The 26,792-nt window shown below is 42.1% G+C and overlaps 1 pseudogene; it reads left to right on the top strand.

Annotated features, from left to right (window-relative positions):
• The first annotated feature begins 207 nt into the window (after positions 1-207).
• LOC124973670 (small conductance calcium-activated potassium channel protein 2-like) lies at positions 208-26,792 on the top strand (annotated as a pseudogene).

The following is a 26,792-nucleotide window of genomic DNA, read 5'->3' as shown; positions in this document are numbered from 1 at the left end:
ATGCTGCAGGGCCAGGGCCAGGGGATAAGGAGCAGGCGGTGGCAGTTCCGAGGTGGGGCAGAAGAGCTCCAGGGCGGAGATGAACTTGGAGCATAACAGCAGCTGGACTGGCCACCACCACCTCAGCAGCCACATTTATCATATAGGGGAGCCCATCCAAGTCGGGGCAGGAGCTGGCGAAGAACCGACACCACGCATGGTCGTCCTATGTCGCTGAAGGACCATACTTGGCTGCAACCGCGGGCAGGCAGTCCCTCTCGGCATCAGCACGGAGGGACCAGCAAGGCCCCCGGCTTTGGTGGGCACTCAGAGCCCGGGGCTGCAACTCGTAGGCGGAGGAAGCACGCCCTTGCGTTCCGGGGAAGGTGTAGGCATCCAGGCTCCGGCTGGTCGTGAGAAGAAACCAGCCCTACGATGAGTCAGGAGGTGCTGACACCCTGGTGCTGTCAAGGAGGGTGCCGGGATCAGCCGGGGAGGTGAGGCGGAGGTGGACACCCTTGACCAGGATCCAGAAGTCGACTTATTTCTTTAAAAGAAAAAAAATATACAACTTCAATGTGGCTCTAGGCTGCCCTCCTAGATGAGATCTGCCAAGATATCTCACCTAGAATTACTTCCACTGTGGTCGGCACCCAGCCTGCAGGGGAGGCTGGGTCCTGCACTGAGTGCTCCTGATTCGGGGGTACTTAGTCACCCTATGGTTCTCCTCCAGGGTGCTCAGCGACCCCATGGTTCTCCATGGGGGGCAGCCAACTGCAAGTGTTTCTGGTGTTCCCTGGAAGGCAGGTGTTGGTAAAGTAAAAAGACACAGGAATGAGACACCCAAACTTAAGGACAGTACCCACATCTGAAGAAAAGAGGAGGAAGGTCTGAGGCCAGAGAAAGGGGGCATTAGTTGTATTTCAACATTTTTCTAATCAGGGAAAACTAAATGATACATGACCAAACATGACATCTATATATATTCCATAGTTTCTCAGCTTTGTGTTCATTATTTTAATTCTGGTAAAATGCACATAATATAAAATTCATCACTTTAACCATTGTGAAGTGCGCAGCTCAGTGACATGACATGCACTCATGTTGTTGTGATCTCTTCTCCATCCGTACACACTGCCTGTGGCAAAATGGAAGCTCTGTACCATAAATCTCTAACTCTCCATTCCCCCCCCTTGTCCAGCCCCTGGCACCTTCCATTCTACTTTCTGGCTCTGTGAACTTGACTATAACAGGTGCCTCATAGAAGTGGAATCACAGAGCATCTGTCCTATTTTCTTATATGGCATAAATGTGTCATTATTTAAATCAAGATTTCTGTAGAAAGAGTAAAAGGCCTCCCCAACCACACACAGAGGAAAGAGGACCCTCAATATTTTCATTTAAAGCATACCCTTCCAGTCTACACCCAGAGGGCTGCTGCATCTTACCTTCCCACTACCGTTATAATGAGCTGTGTGCAGGTGAGTCTTGCCCACTAGAAGTCCCTGTCCTTGATAAAGAGAGGAGGCCTTATTTCACTTTTCACCTCCAACATCCAACACAGTACATTACCAAGCATGTGTTGACTAAATGATGCTCTGTAAATATGTGTTGAATAAATGATTGAAATAATGACTCTATTGATGGACTTATTGTTGTTTGAAATTATCAACTTCACCTTAATGATGACAAAAATTTTTTGAAACGTATGATTCAGGTTTTCAATTCCATTTTTCTTTCTCTGCTTTCAACTATCCTTGAAGCTTTTGTGCACAATGAAGGGTCCCTTCCTTGCAAAGACAAGCAATTGCATGACCTGTCTATCTTCTACACAGCCTCATCTCGATGCATCAAACATTTGAGACTTCAAGTAATTGAAGAGATTTCATGGCCATTGAAGCTGTGCCAATCTCCCCATTACTGTGGCCATAACTCTGGCAAAGCACAGACAGGAAAGACTCCACAGAAAGGGGGCCAAACATTCACAATTCTAAGTCAGCTACTTCCTTTATTACTCCAAGCCCGTCATTACTCAGGATTACAGGAAAAGGGACTTATCAAAATGGATTAGGAACTCAAACTCAGGGTAATATGCTAAATAAATGACACAAAATGGAATAATTAAATTATCTCTTACTAACCAAGCTCATCAATAAAAATGAACCCAAATCTAGTTTGTGTCTGAAACCCAATGATGTGAATCCTGGTCATAGAATGACCATAGGCTGAACAGAGAAGACCTGAGCCCATATCCCCATCTTGACCCTGACCAACAGCATGACCTTGGTCATTCCTGGGGCCTTGCAGACAGCTGGTATCCTCAAGGAGCAATAGTATCATCTATTAGAAGTATGTTAGAAGATTAAACAAGAAAAGGTAATGTCAATGTTTGTCATATATTGCAACTTACTCTGCAGATGAGACAGCATTCATTATTAAGAATTCATCAGAGAAATAGCTACAGAAATCATAGGATGGAAATTGAAATTATAGTTTTATATGTTGAGACCATTGGCTTCTATAGCAAAGCACTTTTACCTCACATTTCTGTTCTCCTAAGATGATCAGGAGGAAAAAAATAGTGACATTTTAGACAATGTGCCCTAAAGTTATAAAAATACCCAAATGACATCTAGATGGGCTGACGGGGCTATATTCAGAATTTTCCTGGCTCCCAACATGTTCCACACCCTATTACTACATGTCTTCATTCCCCTATTTCCCATTGACCTTAAAGCTTCTCCATTCTCTTCAACCAAACCACCAACCCTGAAAATGTCCCTGACTCTCAGCAGCTCACCTCACCTCCAACATCTCAGAGAATTCTGGAATCACCAAAGAAGAATTCTCAAGAACTTGCCTGCCTTTTGCTTTCAGACCTAAGACCTAACTCCATCTGTCCCCCTTCCTCAACTCCACTGAAGCCAGCTTCCTTCTTCCTGGTTCTGGTTCAATATATCTACATCCTGTAAACATTTCCTCTCTTTTTTCCAGGTCTTCTAACTCATCATCTCTTCCTGGTTCTCCATGGTCATTCAAATATGCTCAGTCCTACTTTAAAAAATCCTAAGCTGACTTCCCCTTTCAATTAATTACAGCCCTGTATCTTCTCACCTTTTCTCAGCCACACATCTGAAAATTGCTGTCTACATTCACTGTCTCTATTTCTTTATTTCTCACTCATTTCACAGCTCATTGAAACTTGGCTTCTGCCCTAAAAGCCAAGCAAACTACTGAGGTTGCCAATGATATCAAATAGCTTTGAGCCTCAGCTTAGCTGGGACTCAGCAGCACTGTGTGGGGTTCTCCACCTTGTTTTCTTCTCTTTTGTGGTCCCACCCCTGTCTTTCTGAATAGTTTTTCATTTCATCCTTCCCTGTCCTACAGTTAGAAGTTGGAGTTGATCAAAATTTATTCCTAGGCTGCTGCTCCTCTCTATTCTTGGTCGCACACAAAAGCAGCCTCTGTGGTGGCTGTGCTCATTGTTCTCCACTGACCACGGTGAATGGATGACTCTAGACCACACCTGTGCCCCGATGCCAGATCTCCCCTTGTAGGAATCTACAGAAGCACAAGCTGAAATGCAGTTTTGGTTGTCAGATATTTTTGTAGAAATCAGGGAAGGAGGAGAGAGGAGGGATCCAAGGAAAGAGTTGAACTTCATTCAGGTTCCCCTTGGTCATCTCTGCAGGGAGCTCTGGAGCTAGCATTGCCTGCAAAGTCCCACCACACTCCATCACCTGATGTGGCCTGCCCTTGGCCACATCACTGAGGCTGCCAACCTCTGATGACTCACGGCTGTCTGCCTTCTCCACAGTTGGATAGCAAGTCCTTCCTTGAAGGAGGGTCTCAGTGGGTACAGTTCCCCATAGACTACAATGTTTCACAAGCATTTTCAGTGTAGAGCAGAGGAAGCAGGTCAAGAGGAAGGGAGGAAAGGAAGGAAAGAAAAGGCCCTAGAGGAATGAAGTCAACCAATTATGCTATGTGCTTATATGACCATGTATAATTGTAATGCAACAATAAAAATTTTATAAATAAAAAGGAAATCAGTAGAGTAGAGGATGTGGATCAGGGAAAGGAGAAGTACTGGGGACAGAAATGGAGCAAATTGCTATGTGCATGAATGAATATGTCACAATAGACTCCAGTATTGAGTATAATTATGATGCACTATAAACACATAATTAAAATTTAGAAATGATATATAAGATTAAAGGAAGAACAGTCAGTGGTAAAAGAGAAAAGAAATGAAAAAATCGTGCTTCTCTTCCAAATCTGTACCTTCTCTGGAGTGCCGCTCCTCTGAAAATAGCCCCTGAGTTAGACAGTAACACACACCAGCGACACACTAATCCTGACAGGGCCAGTCCCCTGTCCCCTCACCCAGCCCCAGCAGGATCTCTCCTTTCACTGAAATAAGTTCTGACTGGCCTCCCTAACCTCCCAGCCCCCTCCAAATACTTTCCTTGTACTTAGAGGACAGAGTCAGGAACATTTTGAAACACAAAATTCTGCATGATCTCTGCTTTGCTTTTTTGTTTTGTTTTGTTTTTGTGGTGCTGTGGATTGAACCAATGCTTGTGAGGCAAGCACTCTACCAACTGAGCTATATTCCCAGGCACTGCTTTGCTTCTTATTGCTCTTAGAATAAAGATTAAAGTCCTACAATGGAGTCACAGGGTCCTGCATAATCTGGCCCCACCTCCTACCCATCAAGGAACTCCAGGGACAAGGGTCTCTGAGTCCTGGAAACACCCTGCCTCTTCCTTGGTCAGGCCCCTGCCAATGTGGTTCTGAAAAGGTGTGCCCTCTTCCCCATTCGGCCCTGCCGACACCCACAGATCCTCCAGACCTCAGCTCTGATGCCATCCTGAGACGCTTCTGTGACTTCCAGACCCTCTGTGAAATGCTTCTGTGTCACCATCATGGTCAGCACAGCTGCAGTGACTGTGAAGCAGTTCACCGTGTGCCACCAATACTCTTCATTCCTCATCTGCAAACCTGCCTCCTCACTGAAATCTCTAACAACTTAACCAACACTCTCAGGACTTTTGTGGTCATTTGGTGGTATGCATAGAGTGGCAAAAAAAAGTCGGGTCCCCAAGGCACTTGTCCCAGCTGAGGTCAAACAGGGTGATACTCAGCCTTTTTATTTCATTTCCCATTCCTTTATGGACTAGTGACTATCACAGGATTGTGCTTCTGTTGGTGATTTCATGTAAAAAATGAACTGCAAGCCTAATGCTGGAGTGCTGCTAGTGTTCTGAGTGCAGACAGACTGCACGTAACCGTGCATAGAGGCTGTGCTGTCCAGCCTTGCTCAGGTTTGAGTCAGCACTGCCTGTTGAGTTAGTGTTTGTTTTTGTTTTGTTGTTTGTTCTAATTAGTTGTACATGACAGTATAATGCATTTATACATTGTGATAGATCATGCATAAATGGAGTGAGTGAATCAAGAGTGTATGTTGAGGGACTGGGGAGATAGCTCAGTCAGTAGAGTGCTTGCCTTGTAAGCACAAGGCCGTGTGTTCAATCCCCAGCACCAAAAGAAAAAAAAAAAGAGTGTATGTTGAATAAGGTGTCTTTACACAGACACACACCAAACAAGGTTACGTATCAATTGACAAAAAGTCTTCAATCCAGAGGTTCACAGGATCATAAGTCTGTAATTCCTCTATGAGCCACTGTTCAGTATTTGTGAATTCAGCATTCCATATGACTTTATAGAACACTACAACCCCAGGAAACAAGAACCCACTGAAGTTGACTTTTTAGTATCTCTCTCTCCCCAAAGAATGTAAATTCAAAAAATAGCAGGAGCAATCTGTTTGATCACATCCCTAGTCTCAAGAAAGAACCTTGCACAATAGCAGGAACCTGATAAGAGTTGTTTGTTGACTGAATGGAAATCATCCAGTATTAAAGACACAATATTTTATGATCATTTGTTACAAAGACAGAACTATATGGATCTTTCCAAAACCTCACTCTGCAAATTCTCTTTTCTGGCTTAGCAAATGCTAAGCCTTGATTCTGGGAGACAATATGATTACATTTCAAGGGTGTTGAGCCAGGAAGTAAGAGATCTGAACTCCAGCCATACCCTTGTGGCATCTAAGTAGGTGGGTAAGAAGTTCCTCTAGCTGAGCCTTCATTTCCTCATTTGTAAATGCAATCAATCAACTGAGTCCCCTGCCAGTTCTGAGACTGACATTTGCATATTCTGTGGTCACACCAGCTCAACCCATTTTTTCATTCCACTACTAGACTGTGCCTCTGATCTGGGATGTAAGCCCCAGAAGACAGGCAGAGACTTGCAAGGTTTTGCACTGCTGTCCAGAGCGCTCCTCACTTGATGTGAACTTCCAAATGTATGCATGTCGCTGTCTCCTGAGAAGCCAGACCTGTAGCTCACAGTGGGAAGCTCAACCCATGTATCTTTGTAGATGCCCATTAGGTACGTTGATATTAAACAGAAACTACAAGGAGCATTTTTCATTTCTTAGCTTTTCTCTAAAGGTGTAAGTGCTAGAAGTTTGCAAGAAAATCTGGCAACTACATAAAGTAAAATACAAAGGTCACTTCATAGGTGATCTTCCAAAAATAAGTTATTAATAAGAGTTTTACTGTATGGTCTTATGTTTTCTTTCTAAGTTTGCTAAGTTTCATTTTGTTTTCTAATCCATCAGGAATCTCTTTTTTATGTTTGTCCTAAGATAATACATCAATAAATTTTCTCAGTTAGGTGACCAACCACATTCATGGAATAGCAGTCACAAATATCAGTTACATGTTTGTGCCCAAGTTAATTCATCACCACCTTCTTCCTACCTCTGTAAACATGCTCTTCCCTACTGTGACCTGAGTCTGAATCCTACAAGTCACACTGCCATCTCCCAGGGCATCTTATCCCATGGGTCTCCAGCTTCTCTTAAATATCTGCTTAGCAAATAACAAGAATGATGACTTCAGTGGTCTCTTCCTAAGTCTCCCCCTCTTCCTTCCACATTCTGTCCTCTCCCTGGTTTGGGTCAGATTGGACTAATATGGCTCCCAGTTCTGCCATGCCCTCCCTGGAACCTGGGCCTGGACACCCATTGCTTTCTCCTTCTGGAATACCTTGAATCCTCACCTGACTACCTCCTCTGCCCTTCTGGAGGAAGGATAGATACCATGTCAAGTCCACAAGGAAAGCCCATAACCCTGAGCTTGGGTCAAGACTCCCTGGTAGCGTTCCCAGTAATTCCTCCATTCTACCACTTCTGTGACTCAGAGGCTCTGAGTTTATCTCTACCTGTCTGTCTCCTGTGAAGATCTTAAGCTTGCTGAGATCATAGGGTTTATCATATTTACCATGCTCATGATCATATCTCCTAACTTAACACAGGGTCAGACACAAGGTGGTTGCTCAAAAATGTCAGTGGAAATGAATGGACCTTTCTTTTCTCATGTGATGTGTAATTCCACCTTTATGTTATACCTGATGTGATGCAGTAAGATCCTTTTCTTGAACTTATTTTATTTTAAGCTATATTTACCTATCATTTTGCCAGTCTCACATTATTTGAATGTACTGCAGTTTTATAATACATTTTGATATCTGATAAGGCACACACACACACACACACACACACACACACACACACACACACTACTTCCATATTCTCATCTGTCTAGTCCTTTAGATGACCTTGAGAATAACATGTTGGTTTGTAAAACTCTTATTAAACTTTCTTTGGTATTTGAGTGGGGTTACATTAGACCTGGGAGGAAAATTATATCATCTACTACTAATACTTTCATCTCTACCTTCAAAAATGCTCTAATTCTTGCATCTGTTACTAAGGTTCCTGCACTGGTTAGAATTTCACAGGACACCAAACACATGTGTGACAGCAGTTCTCCCTGAGTCTGTCTTAGTACCTTTATTTCATCAATATTACAAGGTATGAAATATTTAGTCCAACACTACATTAAAATAAAAAGTCTTCTCAATCGAAGTAATAAATTATTTAAAAAAGACTTCTCACATATGTTAAAAAACAAATAAATAAAATAAAATAACAAAACTAGACTGGTGGATGTCATACACCTATATCCCAGTGGCTTGGGAGGCTGAGATAGGAGGATGGCAAGTTCAAAGCCAGCCTCAGCAACAGCAAGACTCTAAGCAACTGGGTGAGACCTTATGTCTAAATAAAACACAAAATAGGGCTGGGGACATGGCTCAGTGGTCAAGTGCCCCTGAGTTCAATCCCTGGCACCAAAATAAATAAATAAATAAATAACAAAACAATTAAAGGAGGGAAAATAAGCCTAATCTATGAAAACTTCATTAACCCTAAAGTCTTCAGTGTTACCTGAGAAGCATCAAGTAATGAAGCAACATCCCAGTGCTGTCCCCCCAGACCACGTCCAGACCCAGCACCCTTTCCACTAGTGACCTGCAAGAGGACAGGAGGCATTTCATCTTGCACCCTTGCTGTGTCTTATTTTGCTTTGTTTCCAAGAATGCAAGGCGCAGTTCAGTCTGTCCATGGGATTTCTGGTAAGGTGGAGGCCTCATCCTTAATCTTGGCTTTATCCAGAGTTAGGCTCTTAGTCTACACAGAAACCCTGCTGAGAGTTTTGCATGCACTGTCTCATTTAATCTCCTTTAATTCTCATCCACCAGGGTTCTCTAGAGAACAGACCAAGAGAATATCTAGAACCTAGTTCTTGGAAATCCCCTCAGCTAAATACTCAAGTTCATTGGTGACAAGTCTAACTTTCCGCCCAATCATGGAACATAATTCAGATAAATTCTCTGTCAATGTAAAAGAGTCACCGTTCCTCCAATGTCCCATAACATGTTCCTCCTGAGATCTCATCAGAAGCACCTTTAATATTGTTATTTCTAGTAACATTCTGTATATTATTCACAGAAGCTTCCTCAGTTATTTTAGAGCATAAATATAGGTGTTTCTCAAGCCTCTCTCTCTTCTTTCTGAGATGACTCATGAATTGCCCTTCAGGTGGTTATTCCTACCAAAAATCTCTCCAAAGCAATCTAGGTTACCCGAAAGTCCCTCCTTCCTGAACCCACCCACTGCCCAATTCCAAAGCTGCTTCCACATTTGGGGGTACCGTTACAGCAGCCTCATACTTCCCAGGACCAAACTCTGCCTTTGGTTTCTCTGGCCACATACACAAGGCACCGCACCACAAATTGAGCAGCTTCACACAGTAACAGTTCATTCTTTCCCACTTCTGGAGGTTGGAAGTCCAAAATCAAGGTTTGGGCAGGCCTCTTCTCCCTCTGAAACTCCAGGTAAGGATCTTTCCCTGTTTTCCAGCTTCTGGTGGTTCCTGGCATTCCTTGGCTTGTGGTAACACCCCTCTAATCTCTGCCTCTGTCTGAAACAGTCTGTCTTGGCTTCCATGTGAACTCACTCTTTTGACAGATGAGGGAGCTGCTGCCTCCTGTTGCCTCCAGCTTTTCTGCTTGAGCTCCTTGCACGGTGCCTCATGGATGGTCCTCTTCTGTGTGAGCAACACTGCGGTGCTCTCATCTGATTCAGAGGCCCTCTCTACATCAACATCTCTCCAATATATAACCCTAGCCATGACCCCTCCATGAAACAGGTCATATTTCCATTTCCATCCTGAGATTCCCCCTTACATGTCTCACTAATTTCTCAAATGCAACAAACAGAACTATTCAAGGATCTCACTGAAAATAAGCAATCAAGTCTTGTAAACTTAGGCAGATAGATAGTTGAAAGGTGTGAGTAACCTGCTAGGTTCCCAGGAGGACGAGATAATCAGACTAAATCAGGCTAAAAGTCAGGGACTATGTCCAGATCACACCGTGGAACTGCTCCAGGCAGATGAGCTACTACCATCCCTGGGTACAGATGCAGAGCTCAGCTGCGGGCCCTGGGCTCAAAGGCTGTGCCTGGAAGCACTGCCCCAGCTGCCTCTGAAGTCTGGAGGGACTGCTGTCTCCACAGCCAGATGAAGGGGAGCTCAGAGCCTCACAAGCATGCCTGAGGGAGCTGAGATCACAAACCACGCCCCAAGCATAGGGTTACTGGAGAAGCAAGATTCTGAGTCTATCTTTGGCAATGTGAACTTCCAAAGTAGGGGACATTCTCCAACCTAGCAAGGATGTTCAGTAGTGCCAAATGGCTAGCAAGAATGACAGACGTCCACCACCATGGCCAAACTCAACACTGATTCTCCTTGCCCCAGTAAGCTCCACCCCAGGAGTCATCCCTGCTTCCTGTCCCCCTGTTCTCTCTGTCTAACCTGCACCACTGCTTCTGCCTCTGAAATGTGCTCAGGAAGGCATCCCCTTCTCTCTGCCCAGCCACCAGCATCCTCTGCCTGGACCACGTCCCTCGCAGCCTCCAAGCTGGTGCCTCCCCTTCCACTGTGATCTCACACAGTCCAGTTTTCACCCAGCAAACAGACCAGCTTTCATAAACACAGTGGGGTCCATTGGTTCTCTGTTTTAAGCCCTCTAAAGTCCTGATGTTGGCATACAAAGGGCTCCATCATCTGTCCCCTCCCCATCTTCTGACCTCACTGCATACCGCTGAGCCTCTCCTTGCTACCCTGCAGCCACACACACACTGGAATTGATTCCCATCCTCAGACACGACCGGTTCATGACAACTACAGGAACTTTGCACTTGCCTTCTCTGACCCCAGGCCTTCCCATGGAGTGTCCTTTTATTTTCAAGTCCCAGATAAAATGCTACCTCTTCTGAGAAGTCCTCAGGTGGGCCCTCTATCACGCTTTCTCCTGCTTTATTTATTTATTTATTTTTTGCTTGAATTCTTTTTTTTTATTGTAAACAAATGGGATACATGTTGTTTCTCTGTTTGTACATGGAGTAAAGGCATACCATTTGTGTAATCATAAATTTACATATGGTAATGTTGTTTGATTCATTCTGCCATTTTTTCCCTTCCCCCCCTCCCCTCCCACCCTTCCCCTCCATCTATACAGTCCTTCCTTCCTCCATTCCTGACCCCCTCCCTAAACCCAACTCCAACCCCAACACTAACCCCTCCCACCCCCCATTATGTGTCATCATCCACTTATTAGCAATATCATTCTTCCTTTGGTTTTTTGAGATTGGCTTATCTCACTTAGCATGATATTCTCCAGTTTCATCCATTTGCCTGCAAATGCCATAATTTTATCGTTCTTTATGGCTGAGTAATATTCCATTGTATATATATACCACATTTTCTTTATCCATTCATCAATTGAAGGACATCTAGGTTGGTTCCACAATCTGGCTATTGTAAACTGAGCAGCTATGAACATTGATGTGGCTGTATCTCTGTAATATGCTGATTTGAAGTCCTTTGGGTATAGGCCACGGAGTGGGATAGCTGGGTCAAATGGTGGTTCCATTCCAAGTTTTCTAAGGAATCTCCATACTGCTTTCCAGAGTGGCTGCACTAATTTGCAGCCCCACCAGCAATGTAAGAGTGTACCTTTCTCCCCACATCCTCGCCAACACCTGTTGTTGCTTGTATTCTTGATAATTGCCATTCTAATTGGGGTGAGATGGAATCTTAGGGTGGTTTTGATTTGCATTTCTCTTATTACTAGAGATGTTGAACATTTTCCATATGTTTGTTGATTGCTTGTAGATCTTCTTCTGTGAAGTGTCTATTCATTTCCTTAGCCCATTTGTCAGTTGGATTATTTACATTCTTGGTGTAGAGTTTTTTGAGTTCTTTATAGATTCTGGAGATTAGTGCTCTATCTGAAGTATGATTGGCAAAGATTTTCTCCCACTCTGTAGGCTCTTTCTTTGCATTGCTGATAGTTTCCTTTGCTGAGAGAAAGCTTTTTAGTTTGAATCTATCCCAGTTATTAATTCTTACTTTTATTTCTTGTGCTATGGGAGTCCTGTTGAGGAAGTCTGGTCCTAAGCCGACATGTTGAAGCTCTGGACCTACTTTTTCTTCTATAAGATGCAAGGTCTCTGTTCTGATTCCGAGATCCTTAATCCATTTTGATTTTAGTTTCATGCATGGTGAGAGATATGGGTTTAGTTTCATTCTGTTGCATATGGATTTCCAATTCTCCCAGCACCATTTGTTGAAGAGGCTATCTTTTCTCCATTGCATATTTTTGGACCCTTTGTCTAGTATGAGAAAATTGTATTTATTTGGGTTTGTGTCCGTGTCCTCTATTCTGTACCATTGATCCACCTTTCTATTTTGGTACCAATACCATGCCGTTTTTGATACTATTGCATTGTAGTAGAGTTGAAGATCTGGTATTGCGATACCCCCTGCTTCACTCTTTCTGCCAAGGATTGCTTTAGCTATTCTGGGTTTTTTATTCTTCCAGATGAATTTCATAATTGCTTGCTCTATTTCTGTAAGGTACATCATTGGGATTTTAATTGGAATTGCATTGAATCTGCATAGCACTTTTGGTAGTATGGCCATTTTGACAATATTAATTCTTCCTATCCAAGAACATGGGAGATCTTTCCATCTTCTAAGGTTTTCTTTAATTTCTTTCTTTAGTGTTCTGTAGTTCTCATTGTAGAGGTCTTTCACCTCTTTTGTGAGATTTATTCCCAAATACTTTATTTTTTTCGAAGCTATTGTGAATGGGGTAGTTTTCCTAATTTCTCTTTCTGAATTTTAATAGCACTTATCATTAGGCAATGTTATCTCACTTCTGTGTGGCTGGCAGTCTCTCATCATGGGCTGGCGAGGACATCCATTTTATCTGCCTGTGCCCCAGCAGCACCTGAAGAGTAGAGACCGGGTCAGTGTGTAGGTGTGTGGACTGAGATAATGGATCAATGAGATGGCAGCCACTGAAGACCTCACAGCTGGGAAAGATACAATCACTCAGCTCTGTGGTAGTCAATGAAGTTTCCAACCAAGTATGGACACCTCAGCTTAGCCTTAAGCTCCTGGTAAGATGTGGACTTTCAATCACTTATCAGTATGCTGAAGAGAGGGAAGCAGGACAGGGACAGCAAGAGGAAGTGTATCAGGCCTGCCACTCAATGAGGAAGCTCTGGGAGGAAGCCTGAGGTTCTCAGATTCAGAGAGAGCGGAGTGGAGCACAGTTGTGGCTTAGGCCCAGTCCTACTGGAATGTACTCCCTACCAAGGTCATCTGTGAGTTTTCAGTGGCAGTCCTGTTATGACATCTCTTTGTCAAGAAGGACCACCTAAGTGCAGAGAGACACACAATCAAGAAACAAGGGTGGGCTCCAGAAACCTAGGAGCCAGAGTCACATTGGGAAGCATGTGTTAGGAACATCAGGCCTGCAATACGTGAAAGGATAGAGACAGAGGCATGTGCCCCAGTCAGGGGGACTGTGACAGTGACACCACCTCACCTGCTGCCTGCTCAGAATCACCTTCTTTCCCTGGAAGCCCCGGCTCCTGAACTTGCACAGCACTGCACAGGAACACATGGAGCCAGCAGCTAATCGTTGGCTGCTGCAGGTCCCCCCATGTGGTTGCAGGGGGTCTCCCCCTGCATTGCAGGCTCATCTTCCAACAGCACCAAATGGCTGCAAGCAACCTGCACAAAGGACAAGGCAGCCAACCTGCATGTGTTACTAAGTTCTTGCATAATCAGCAAGTTTTATAAGTTGGATAAAGTCCAAAGCCTTTTCTCAGGAAGCAGGGAGGGGGTTTACTAGGGAACACATAAAGCTTTAGAATGCTTGCTCAGAACAATCACCATGGATTTCCTATAGAATTGATGAGCCAGCTACCTGCTTGTGGATTTTCTCCTCTGGGATTTCTGTAGTGTTCCTTAATCTTGGTACAGGTCATTATAGTCACACTGCCTACCAGCAGGACACACCTCTGCACAAGTCCATCTCCCCATGTACTTTTTGAGATACTGCAAACTGGAGTTCACAGCAGTCTGAACAAAGAAGTAGGCCATTAGCATCATGTCTGTGTCTGTGAGGGAATGGCATGCCTGGAAGTCCTTGTTTCCTACTTCAGGGTATTCTTTATTACCCACACAGGGCTGGTGTTAGGGGTGAGGCTCAGCCTGTAGGGTTGGTGAAGCTCCACTTGGAGAGGGAGGTCAACAATGGAGACCCAAAGAGGCTGCTCAGGGCAGCAAAGAATATAAAACAGCTTCCTTCAGACATTCTGTATACCTTGCATATAATGAAGCTTGCAAATTTAGTAAGGAAAAAGAACAAAATAAAAAATATTACAAGTCATTTCACCAAGAAAAATATCCAAATGGCAAGTAAACATTATCATGGTTTGTTGGTGCTGCTGTAGACTGTTTGACTTATTACAAACAAAGAAATTTACTTCTCACATTTCTGGAGGTTGGTAAATCTAAGCTGAAGGTGTTCTGGTGAGGACCTGCTTTCTGGTTCATCATGGTGTCTTCTTACTGTGCCTTCATGGTGGAAGGAAGCAAATGAGCTTCCTTTTGGCTATTTTATTAGATCACTGATACCATCCAGGCGCCCTCATGATTGAATCACCTTTCAAAGGCCCAACCTCCTAACCCTATAGCAATGCTGAATAGGTTTTGACATTTGAATTTTGGGAAGATGCAAACATCATAGCACATATGAAAAGAGTCTCCACATTATATACCATCAATCAAATGCAAATGAGGCCATATCAAGATTCCACTACATGCCCATTAGAATGGTCAAAATCCAGACTACTAACACCATCAAAAGCTGATGAAGGTGTAAAGCCACAGGAACTCTCATTCAATTTTCATGGGAATGCAAAATGGTACAGCCACTGTGGAAGACAATTTGGAGGTTTTCTGACAAAAACTAAACCATAGGATCCAACAATCACTCTCCTTAGCACTTTTCCAAAGAAGCTGGAAATGCGTCCAAACAAAACCCTGCACATGGTGTTTACAGCAGCTTTACTCATAATTGCCAACACGTGGAGGCAACTGAAACATCCTGCGGAAGGTGAAGAGAACAGCACATCGTGGTGCTTCCAGACCACAGAATATTATTCAGTGCTCAAAGGAATTGATCTATCAAGCCACAAGAAGATAGGAGGGATCTTAAGTGAAAGAAGCCAGTATGAAAAGGTTACAAACCATACGACTCTAACTAAATGAGAGTCTGAAAAAGACAAACATATGGAAATAGGAAAAAGATAAGGATTGCCTGGGATTCCTGAGGGGGTTGGGTGAGGGATGAACAGCGCAGAGGACTTTAAGGGCAGCAAAGCTACTCTATGATACTACAATGAGGTATACCCATCATTGTATGCTTGTCCAAACCCATAGAGTGCACAATATCAAGAGTACACTCGAATGTGAACTATGGGTTTGGAGTAACACTGATGTGTCCAATGCATGTTTATTATTCATAGCAAATATTCCATAACCAATGGGCTCTGGATATGAAGGATTGCACTCCTCTCCTCCACTGAGAGCAGCAGTTGATTTTCCTCAGTTGTTATAATAGAGCAATTATAGCAATATACTCTAATGAAATTTCCAGTATCATCATGCTTGTGCCTTGAGGTCATTGTTAAGCAAAATAAGGGTTACTTGGACATAGAATTGTGAAACTGAGGTAGTAGATCTGATAATCAAAACAACTACTGAGCAACTAATGGGGAGGGAGTATATACAATGTGGATACACCGAACAAAGGGAAGATTCACCTCCCAGGCAAGACAAAGCAAGATGGCATGAAATTCTGTCACATAACTCTGGAAAGTGTTCAATTTAAAACTTATGCATTGTATAAATCTGAAATTTTCCATTCAATATTTTTGAACCACCCATGGCTATGAGTTACTGAAATCTCGGAAAGGAAAACCACAGATAAGAGGGGGAAACTGTCTATACATCTTATAATATTTAACATTAAGGTAAAGCGAAATTTGGCAGATTTTGATAAAACCTTAAAATGGTTAATAAAATTCAGACACTTGTGTAACCCAAGAACTAATTACTAAGGGAAACTTAGGTTATTTTTATCTGAGCAAAATTTTCCCATCAATGCTTCTTTCCAGGGTTCTGTTACAAAGATGGTGTTAGTCTCCAAAATTTTTTAAAAGCACTTTTCTGTTTTTACAAGTTTTTAAAAAACACATTTTAAAAAGAGCTCAGATAGATGTGGAATCCAATCTGTTTCCTTCCTTGTTTCCCACATCCTGACTCTGCTTCTCTCACCTTCTCCCCATCTCTTCCAAGTAGTCTCCATGAGGGAAAGTGCTCTCTTCTGAAACCAACATCTTGCACAAAGCTGGTCACACAGTGGTCCTTATCTGTTAAATAAGTCATGATTAAGTATTTTATAAATTAATTCATTTAATTTTGTCACAAGAAAAGTAAGGTTTCTGAAGCCTTTTTGGTTTTGTTTGTGCCAAATGAGAAATAGCATCCCTGAGGAGGATCAATGACCTCATCACAGCGTGTCTTACTTGTTCACACTCACAGGTAATCCTCACGAGTGCTCCAGATAAGCTCCTTATCTCCACAAAATAGTAGGGAAAATTGAAGCCACATCACCAGAAGTGGTGAGTGGAACACACTTTGCTGTTGATTGTGTTTTGCGTTTCCTTCTGTTCCATGCCATGGAGTCCTGCTTTGTTCTGGGGCGTTGGTCATTCCACACGGGACTGCCTCTTATTTTTGTAGACAGAAGCCTGGGTAAGAGATCAGAGCAGGATAGTTTTCCATAGAGAATCCACAATTTAAACCCCTTATGAGCCAAACTGGAAACAATGCAATCCTTAATCAACAATGGAAATACTAAGAATCACTACTGAACACATCTAATTCTCAACCCTAACTCTCCACACTACTCTCCCAGAAGAAGCACAAGGATGAAGAAGTTCACTCAATGCCATGTGGTCAGGAGCAGAGCAGCCCATCCCCAAATCCATTTTTCTTTGAGTCTTTGGGCACAGTTTCCTCAGTCAATCTGATGTTCCATGTGACCGCACAGATGCAGCTCCCAGGCTAGCCTTGGCACATAGTGGGTCTTAGAGAAAGATGTTTTTCTGTTTTATCCCTACTGCCTCCTGTTCAAATGGTATAAGAACCAGACACAAAACTGGAGATGACCATGAATGCTTCATTTTATTTTTGGTTGTTTAAACCAAGGTGCTAGTTATTTTATACATTTTTCAAAAAGCCATCTTTGAAATGCATCACTTGACAATGTCTCTTAAGACTTAAGCTATATCTTTAGCCCAGGGCTAATTCACACCACCCTCCACTTCAAGCCATCCTGGGCTCTATGTGTTAGCAGCTGCTCTAATCTGTTCTGAGTTTCTGGAAAGAGCGCTGAGCCAACCTCTCCTATCAGTGGGTGCTTGGAGTCCTTCCACACCAGAGGATCTTGGCATTCCACTCTGTCCCCAGAAGCAGCAGAACCATGAGGAGTCCAGGATTCTGAGATGTGAGAAGAAAAGTGAATTGACTCTAGCTATTTTATGTAGTAAAGCAATGATGTAGAACAGATGGAGCTGAATACCTGAGGGATTTTTCAGGAAGATGGTTTATTTAAGCTGCAGTGGTCCACTGGGTACTCTGGACCTCAGAGTCTGAAAGTTCTTTTAGACTTATCATGAGTGGGGTTGTTACATGACAGTGGGAGTGTATGGGGACATTAGTTACTCTTTATCCAATATTCTTAGCCTAGACAGTAGTTTTACACATTTTTACCGAGAAAGTAGAGATAGTATCTTTAGCATAGCAATAATTTCTCTTTAAAATAGACTCGATCACACCTTTTGTCTGCAAATCTGGCATTTACAAGATAGAGGAAGCTTCAAACCACTTTGAACTCTCTGCCCAACTCCTGTGAAATCCTATTGAAACTCTTTGTAAAATCTTGTTGACTAGGAGTGAAAATTATATGATAGGGGTTCCTTTCAGGTAGAAAGGATGAGATATTTTCCAGGGAGTTGCCATCATGCCACGCTGAGGAATCAGCTGTCAAACAAGGGCACTGCTGAGATTTCAGTATCAGAAAATTGACTTGATTTGACTATTGTAGCCTTTGGTTCTCCTGTACCTTGAGTTTGACCTTGAGACCCTGAGAAGCTGCTACTGCTACTGTGAAGCACTGAAGCACCTGCTTCTCAGCCCCAACCACAACAACTTGCTCTATGATGCCTGCTTCAAAGACTGTGGCCTGGGCAACAGAGTTTGGGTCATGATCATAGACCTAGGTCCCAGCTATAAAATGGACTAAAGGACTGTATTACAAGGTCCACACAAAATGGACTTATCATCTTGGACATGGAAAGAAGAAGAGAGAAATATGAACAGTCTATCAATGTGTGAAAGGCAGTCATGGAAACAACAGCAGGTTATGGGCTGCCATATTCTGGGCTAACCTACAACCTGATTCTATACTGAGTACCTCAATGGTCTTGAATTAAGACACTTAGTTCTCAACATCAACCCAGGTGCCTGACTTCCAAAGGCATTGTCACAATGATGAAACAGACTTAAGTTTCTTGCACACAGTAATGTTTGATAAATGGTGCAAGAATAAGTATTCAGGTTTTAAGTTTCTCTTATCTGTCTTTGATCATCTTAGGATTCTCTTTTCAATCTGAAATCCATGAATGGACAGAGCCAAGGAAACTAAGTAAACAAGGATGGGGCCAGACTTCTCTTTTAGCCTTAATGTGATACCATATCTGTGAAGGTGCACATTGAAACATTACATTCTTCTCTTGCACCAAACACAATCACAAAGCTTTATGTTATTAATATTATTGATATTCAATATCCTGATGTCATCTTCTATTGCTGTTCTTAGGTAATCACTTCCTAATCAAATTTGCCAGGCAAATTTTTAGTAGATTGTGGTCAAACTCTGTGTTTGATATTATTAGTTATGTGACCTTGACTAAATCTTCATCTTGAATTATGACAGCAAAATTGTTGGAAAATGCCCTTAAGGTTTACATGGGATAATACATATTAAAATATCTGGTCCTCATTAGATGTTCAATCAAATACATTTGTCAATTTTCATGAAAAGATCTGGTCCAGTGTCTAGCATAGAGCAGGTGCTTAAAACATGCATTTACTATTTTCTGTATTTTAAACTAAAATTGAAAAAATATATATAGTAGGAAATTTTTTATATATAAATATATATGGTAGGAAATTATGTTCACATCACTCAAAGTGTAGGTGAAAATGAAAAACAATGACTTTGAAAAAGATGTGTCATAAATCTGGTAAATTTGGTATAGAATATGATCCCATGAATTTGAATACATGTTCCTGTCTAGGCCCATTCAGACTGCCATAATGAAAAGAGCACAGAATGGATCACCTTAATGGTAAAGATTTATTTCTCACAGTTCTGGAAGCTGGAAAGTAGAAGATCAAGACATAACCAGATTCAGTGTCTGGTGAGGGCTTCCTGGTTCCTGGACAACATCATCTCACTGTGTCCTCATGATTTGTAGGAGAGGCAAGGAAACTCCCTGAAGTCTCTTTTATAAGGGTACTGACCTCATGACCAGTAACTTCCCAGAGGCCACACCTAATGACATCACATGGGAGATTGAGTTTCAATGTATACATATGGTAGGGTTGTAAATATTCTATCTGTAGCAGTCTCTACTTGTAGGAAAGAATTGAGATTCTATAAGGAACAAATCAGTCATGGGAAAGAAATGTGAGGGCCAAGAAGACACAACCTGTTCTGATGTGAGTTTATGAGTGTAGTAGTTAGGAGGATTAACTGCCTCCAAGATGGTAAGACAAGTGGACTCAAGAATACCAAGGAACCTGTAAGTCTACATTCTATAAGTCACAAACGAGATTCTAAAGACATGAAGATTAAATAGTGATAGTGGTTCTAGAGAAACACTTATCCAGAGGCATGGATAATATTGAAGTTGGTGAAATCAAAACTGACTGGAGGATTCATTGGCACTGAGAGTCCTCTTCACTGAAATGATACATTTTTGTTCTGTCTCTGAGGATCCTGGAGGGGTGGACATGCAGCAGGATATGGTTTAGAGCACAAGATCCCTGCCAAGGAGGGAAATTAACAAATTCAACCACGTGATCCTGAATCAGGGATCAACATGACCTTGGAATGTGGGGTGGGGTGAGCCATTTTTCATTAGAAATGAACACTGATTTTGATATTGATATCAATAAAGGTGTAAATCAATGATCAGTTCTATTGCATTTGGCAGGTATTTCTTATTAATCCTAGAATACAACAATACAGAAAAATCTGCCCAGTTCTGGACTATAATGTTATCCATTCTTTTGGATCACTGTATTAAAAAAACGACACCTGATTATAAGGAAAAATAAAATATTTTGACATTTCATAGATTTATAAATTCTGGGAAAGTTAAATAATTTCAAAATAAGTAATAATTTGGTCATGGGTGTGAATCTTAGCAAAGGGGCAGGATAATTTGTGGGTGAACAGATTCCTGGATCCTGGGTTGGAACAAGGCTAGTGAGTGACTTAGGTAACACTGTCATGATTAAGATGTGACTAAGAGCCTGTTTATCTTGCTATGTTAGATCTCTCTGGGAAAAGTAGAATTTATGATTCATCATGGATCTAAGAATTTTCTTATCCCTAATCATATTTGGGGAAATTTTTTTTTTAAATAACTATCTTGATGCTTTATCCCATAGCAACATTGTTTTACTTATGCCCACTGTACTGGGACCTTGATCTAACTTTAAAACAAAAAATTATCTGCAGCTGGTTCTCTACATAATTGACATGAAGTAAGTGTTCAGTTAAGATATCTCAGAGGAATTAGCACATATATGAACTGTGCATAACTGATAAAGCAGAGTCTTCTCCTTGCACAATAACAGTGTTGACAAAATGAGTTGTCACTAAACCATTTCATTCAAACAAAAATTGAACATTTTCATTTTAAAATAATTCACAATGGGACTTAAGTTGCAATGGGACTTGCATATTTGTAATAACATAAATACACATAAAATATATATATATACATATATATGCATAAACTTTTCTTTAACAGGGCAAAAATAATTCCAATTTAGTAATTTTGGATTATTGAACACTGAAGTAGATTTTTTATACATTTTATTTTATTTTTACAACAACTTAAAATTCAGGGGAAAATATAGCTTTCCCATAGACTTTTCTCTTCCTCACCTGTACATCCTCCCCCACTCTCAATATCCTTCCCCAGAAAAGTGTGCTAATTACAATCAATGAACCTAGATTGACACATAATTATCACTCAGGTCCCATAGTTCACAATACATCTCACTCCTGATGCACATTATATCAGTTTGGACAAATGTATGACATTACCCAGGATTATAGATCATGCAAAATCATCACATTGCCCTAATAATTTTCTGTGTTCTCCCCACCCAAACTATCCTTTATTGATTCACTTTTTTACTACAATGTTTCTTTTCCATAAACTTTGAATGATATGGAAATTTAAAAAGCAGAAAATTAAAGAACCCTAAATTCTTTCATGTTCTCATTTCTCAGATGCTTTCTATGGGATTAAGGAGTATGAGACCATCCTGAGGGTTATACTCACAGGCAGAACATACTTTTCAAGATTTGACCAAGCACCCCACCATCAACTATAATCTCATAAATGGGAGAATTCCTGACTTCTCCATTCTCATTTCCTTCCCCAACTGTTTTCTACTTTGTCCTCTCCTGCCTCTGGCCCTGGCAGTGAAATGGGAAGAACAGCCATCACAAAATCCCCCACAACTTCTCTCCCTGATGGTACAAATGCCCCAATTCCCAGAAATGCCACATGGCAAGAGTAAGATTATCTCATCCCAACTGGGGAAGAGTGAATTCCATACTATTTTAACATTGTTCCAAAAACTCTGTCTCTCTGTGTCTACATCTCTGGGGTGTAATTTATAAGGAGAGGGTTCCAATGACACAGACTTCAGAGAACACTAGCTACATCAGGGGAAAGCATTTCCCCAGAAGAAAGGTCAGAAACAACATTTAAAAATTCATCACTGAGGTAGCATACTATGTAACCAAAAGATTTACACACTACCTAGTTCTTTGGAAAATAAAAGTGGATTATAGTTAGGAGTAGAAGAAACTGACTCTGAGGAGCAGAACAAAGGAAGTCCCCAAACCAAGAAGAGGGAGACAAAACTAAGAACTTAATAGGAATTTGATTTTTTTAGTGCCCATAGCTACTCCCATGGTCAAAGAGCCCAACTCCTAAAGGCCTATTTAAATCAGGTTTATCACCCTGTACAATATGTCTAGTTCCAAACAAGAAAGTTACAGTCCATGACAAAAGGCCAGAAAAAAATTCAGTCCAAAGGGACAAACCAGTTTTCAGCATTAAACTCCAGATGGCAGAAACGCTAAAACTATCAGACAAGAAATTTAATTGTGAGTAATATATTAAATATCTCACACAAGATCAGATGGTGAATGTATGTAGAGAGATGGGAACTCAAAGGATTCAAACGGAAATGTTAGATTAAGAACACAGTAACATAATGAGGAATGACTTTGTTGGGTTGGATCATCAGTCATCCAAACAGTGACAGGAACAAATAACTGAAGTTGAAGACTGATCAACAAAATTACCCAAACTAAAACACAAGGAAAAATTACAACATAACACCTAAGCATGGTAGTTAAATATTTTAAGAGGTAGTTAAAAATTAAAACACAAGTCGTTGAAATATTAGGAGGAAATGAATGGATCAAAAACATATTTGGAAAAAATCATGAAAAATCTTCCCAAATTGATGACATATACCAAACCACAGATCCAAAAATCTTACTAAGCAAGATAAATACCAACACACACACACACACACACACACACACACACACACACACACAAATTAAATTAGACAACTATTCAAATTGTAGAAAAGATAATTGGCTGCTTATTTCATGTATTTCTTGATTTTGTTATATTCCATGCATTTATTTGTCTACTCTTATGCCAATACAAAATGATTATGGTTATTAGATCATTAAAATTAATCTCAAAATCAGGTTGCATATTCCCTCCAACCTTGTTTTTCTTTTGCAAGATAGCTTTGGCTATTCTACATCTTATAATTTTCTCTACACATTCTAGAATCAACTTTCAAAATTCTTCAAAACTGTCCGATAGAGTTATGCTTGTATGTGCATTCAACCTATAGATAGAATTAGTTAGAACAGGTATCATAACAATATAGTATTGTACAATCCATGAACATTGTATGCACAATTCTCTGTGCCTTAATTTCTCACTAAAATATTTCATTTTTATCATTACAGGGGATTGCAACCTGCTTCAAGTTTTTTCCAATTTAGTTTGTGTCTCCAATGCAGAAGAGCTAAAGTAATAGTTATAATAACTTTTTTTACTCTTTCACTTTTGAAAAATGTTATAATCTCTTTAATTTCTATTACAGTTACAAGTCAATAATTTTGCATACCTGTATATTCACTTATTTTAGATTACATCATATTGCTCCATATAAATTTGTCACAATGTATTTCATAATCTGAAGGACCAGTTGTAGGCTTAAGGAGAGGAACTAAAAGAAAAGTTATTGTGGCTTTAGTGTAAGCATGATAGCACATGGCCACTCTTGTCTATACTCTGTAAAGGATTTGTGGAGAGACAGTGATTTTGTGATTTTACAGTTGGAGATAATCTATAAGAGCTGTGTAAAGAGCAAGTGATTCAGTTTCTGAAATGCCTGAGCCCACATTCCAATGCTAACACTTGCTCACTTGCTGATTCTAAGAAAATGTCTTATTGAGCATCAGTTTCATTATTCACATTGTTTTTCCTAGGAGTGTAATACAATCATGAATTCATTGACCTGTGCTCCCAAAAGACATGAATAAGATACAAAAGTAAAAGACTATTGTTGTTTTAGTTAGTTGTGCTTTTATTCTAAGGTTTGTTAAATGATTGCAACTTGCTAAGGATCTATAATTTATCATTTCATACATGGGAAACAACATTTTACTTTCTACATAAGATCTTTTCAGTGTTTTCATGTTTAAGAGAAGCAAAGATCCTAAATGTCCCTAAGAACTATTCACAGAGGAGACACTAGGAATGCTGAATGCAGGTCTGGTTACATAAATTGCAGGCCCCTGTGTAAAATGAAAATATAAGCCCTCTTGTTCAGTATGCAGGTAATGAGTGCATTAAAATACAAAATTTTTTCCTTTCTTCACAGTCTTACTTAGGATGTGTGTAAAATTCGTAGCAAGAATTTTACCATTCAACTCATATAATGTCAGTAAGTCAATGTAAATCATTTAACTCCTGTAGAAACATTGAAATTAAAAAATTTCTATTTTGAAACCCACAATTCACATGCATTTTATTCACACCAGAACTGTGGACATACTGCATATAACTATGTTAATCAACTGTTTATATGTCACTTCTGATACATGCACATTCTAACACTTTCCACCTTTAGGCAGCTGATGAGTAAGGAAGGATTAGAAACAGAAGCGCGGCTTCTTCCCAGAGCAGCCGCCACCAGCGCCGCGCTCCTCACACCTGCATTGCCAGCAGCAGCAACAGAGCCAGGACAAGCCCTGCCCGCCCTTCGCGCCCCTCCCGCACTGGCACCACCACCCTCACCTCGCGCACCAGCAGCCGGGCAGCGGCGGCAGCAGCCCATGCCTACGGTGCAACAGCTGCGCCTCCTCCCGTACCCCGGCAGCGGGGGCGGGGGCGGGGGATAACCTGTCCCTGTTGCTCCGCACCTCCTCGCCCGGCGGCGCCTTCTGGACCCGCACCTCCTCGCCGCTGTCGGGCTCTTAGTGCTGCTGCAGCTGCTCGTCGCGCCTGGGCAGCCAGCTCAATGTGAGCGAGCTGACGCCGTCCAGCCATGCCAGTGCGCTCCGGCAGCAGTACGCGCAGCAGCCCGCGTCCGCCTCCCAGTACTACCAGTGCCACAGCCTGCAGCCCGCCGCCAGCCCGACCGGCAGCCTCGGTAACCTGGGCTCCCGGCCCCAGATCGCGCACCACCACCACCATCCGCACCCGGCGCACCACCAGCACCACCAGCCCCAGGCGCGCCTCGAGAGCAATCCCTTCACCGAAATAGCCATGAGCAGCTGCAGGTACAACGGGGGCGTCATGCGTCCTCAGTAACTAGAGCGCGTCCCGCTGGAACCTGCACGAGATGGACTCGGAGGCGGAACCCCTGCAGCCCCCTGCTTCCATCGGAGGAGGTGGCGGCGCGTCCTCCCCTTCTGCCGCCGCTGCTGCCGCTGCCTCGTCCTCAGCCCCAGAGATTGTGGTGTCTAAGCCGAAGCACAACTCCAACAACCTGGCGCTCTACAGAGCCGGCGGCAGAGGCAGCACTGGAGGAGGAGGCGGCGGCAGCAGTGGGCATGGCAGCAGTAGTGGCACCAAGTCCAGCAAAAAGAAGAACCAGAACATCGGCTACAAGCTGGGCCACCGGCGCGCCCTGTTCGAGAAGCGCAAGCAGCTCAGCAACTATGCGCTTATCTTCGGCATGTTCGGCATCGTGGTCATGGTTATCAGACCCAGCTGTTGTGGGGCGCCTATGACAAGGCGTCGCTGTATTCCTTAGCTCTGAAATGCCTTATCAGTCTCTCCACGATCATCCTGCTTGGTCTGATCATCGTGTACCATGCCAGGGAAATACAGTTATTCATGGTGGACAATGGAGCAGATGACTGGAGAATAGCCATGACTTATGAGCATATTTTCTTCATCTGCTTGGAAATACTGGTGTGTGCTATTCATCCCATACCTGGGAATTATACGTTCACATGGACAGCCCGGCTTGCCTTCTCCTATGCCCCATCCATAACCACCGCTGATGTGGATATTATTTTATCTATACCAATGTTCTTAAGACTATCTGATTGCCAGAGTCATGTTTTTACATAGCAAACTCTTCACTGATGCCTCCTCTAGAAGCATTGGAGCACTTAATAAGATAAACTTCAATACGCGTTTTGTTATGAAGACTTTAATGACTATTTGCCCAGGAACTGTGCTCTTGGTTTTTAGTATCTCATTATGGATAATTGACGCCTGGACTGTTCGGAGCTTGTGAAAGGTACCATGAACAACAGGATGTTACTAGCAACTTCCTTGGAGCAATGTGGTTGATATCAATAACTTTTCTCTCCATTGGTTATGGTGACAAATGGTACCCAACTCATACTGTGGAAAAGGAGTCTGTTTGCTTACTGGAATTATGGGTGCAGGTTGTACAGCCCTGGTGGTAGCTGTGGTGGCAAGAAAGCTAGAACTTACCAAAGCAGAAAAGCACGTGCACAATTTCATGATGGATACTCAGCTGATGAAAAGAGTGAAAAATACATCTGCCAATGTACTCAGGGAAACATGGCTAATTTACAAAAATACAAAACTAGTAAAAAAGATAGATCATGAAAAAGTAAGAAAACATCAGCGAAAATTCTTGCGAGCTATCCATCAATTAAGAAGTGTAAAAATGGAACAGAGGAAGCTGAATGACCAAGCAAATACCTTGGTGGATCTGGCAAAAACCCATAATATCATGTATGACATGATTTCTGACTTAAATGAAAGGAGTGAGGACTTCAAGAAGAGGATCCTTACCTTGAAAACCAAATTAGAGACTTTGATTGGCAGCATCCACGCCCTCCCTGGGCTCCTCAGCCAGACCATCAGACAGCAGCAGAGAGACTTCATTGAGGATCAGATGGAGAACTACGACAAGCACGTTGCCTACAATGCTGAGCGGTCCCGGTCCTCCTCCAGGAGGCGGAGGTCCTCCTCTACAGCGCCACCAACTTTATCAGAGAGTAGCTAG

This window comes from Sciurus carolinensis, unplaced genomic scaffold (assembly GCF_902686445.1).
Source record: "Sciurus carolinensis unplaced genomic scaffold, mSciCar1.2, whole genome shotgun sequence".
Classification (NCBI taxonomy): Eukaryota; Metazoa; Chordata; class Mammalia; order Rodentia; family Sciuridae; genus Sciurus; species Sciurus carolinensis.
This window is presented reverse-complemented; position numbering and strand designations above follow the sequence as displayed.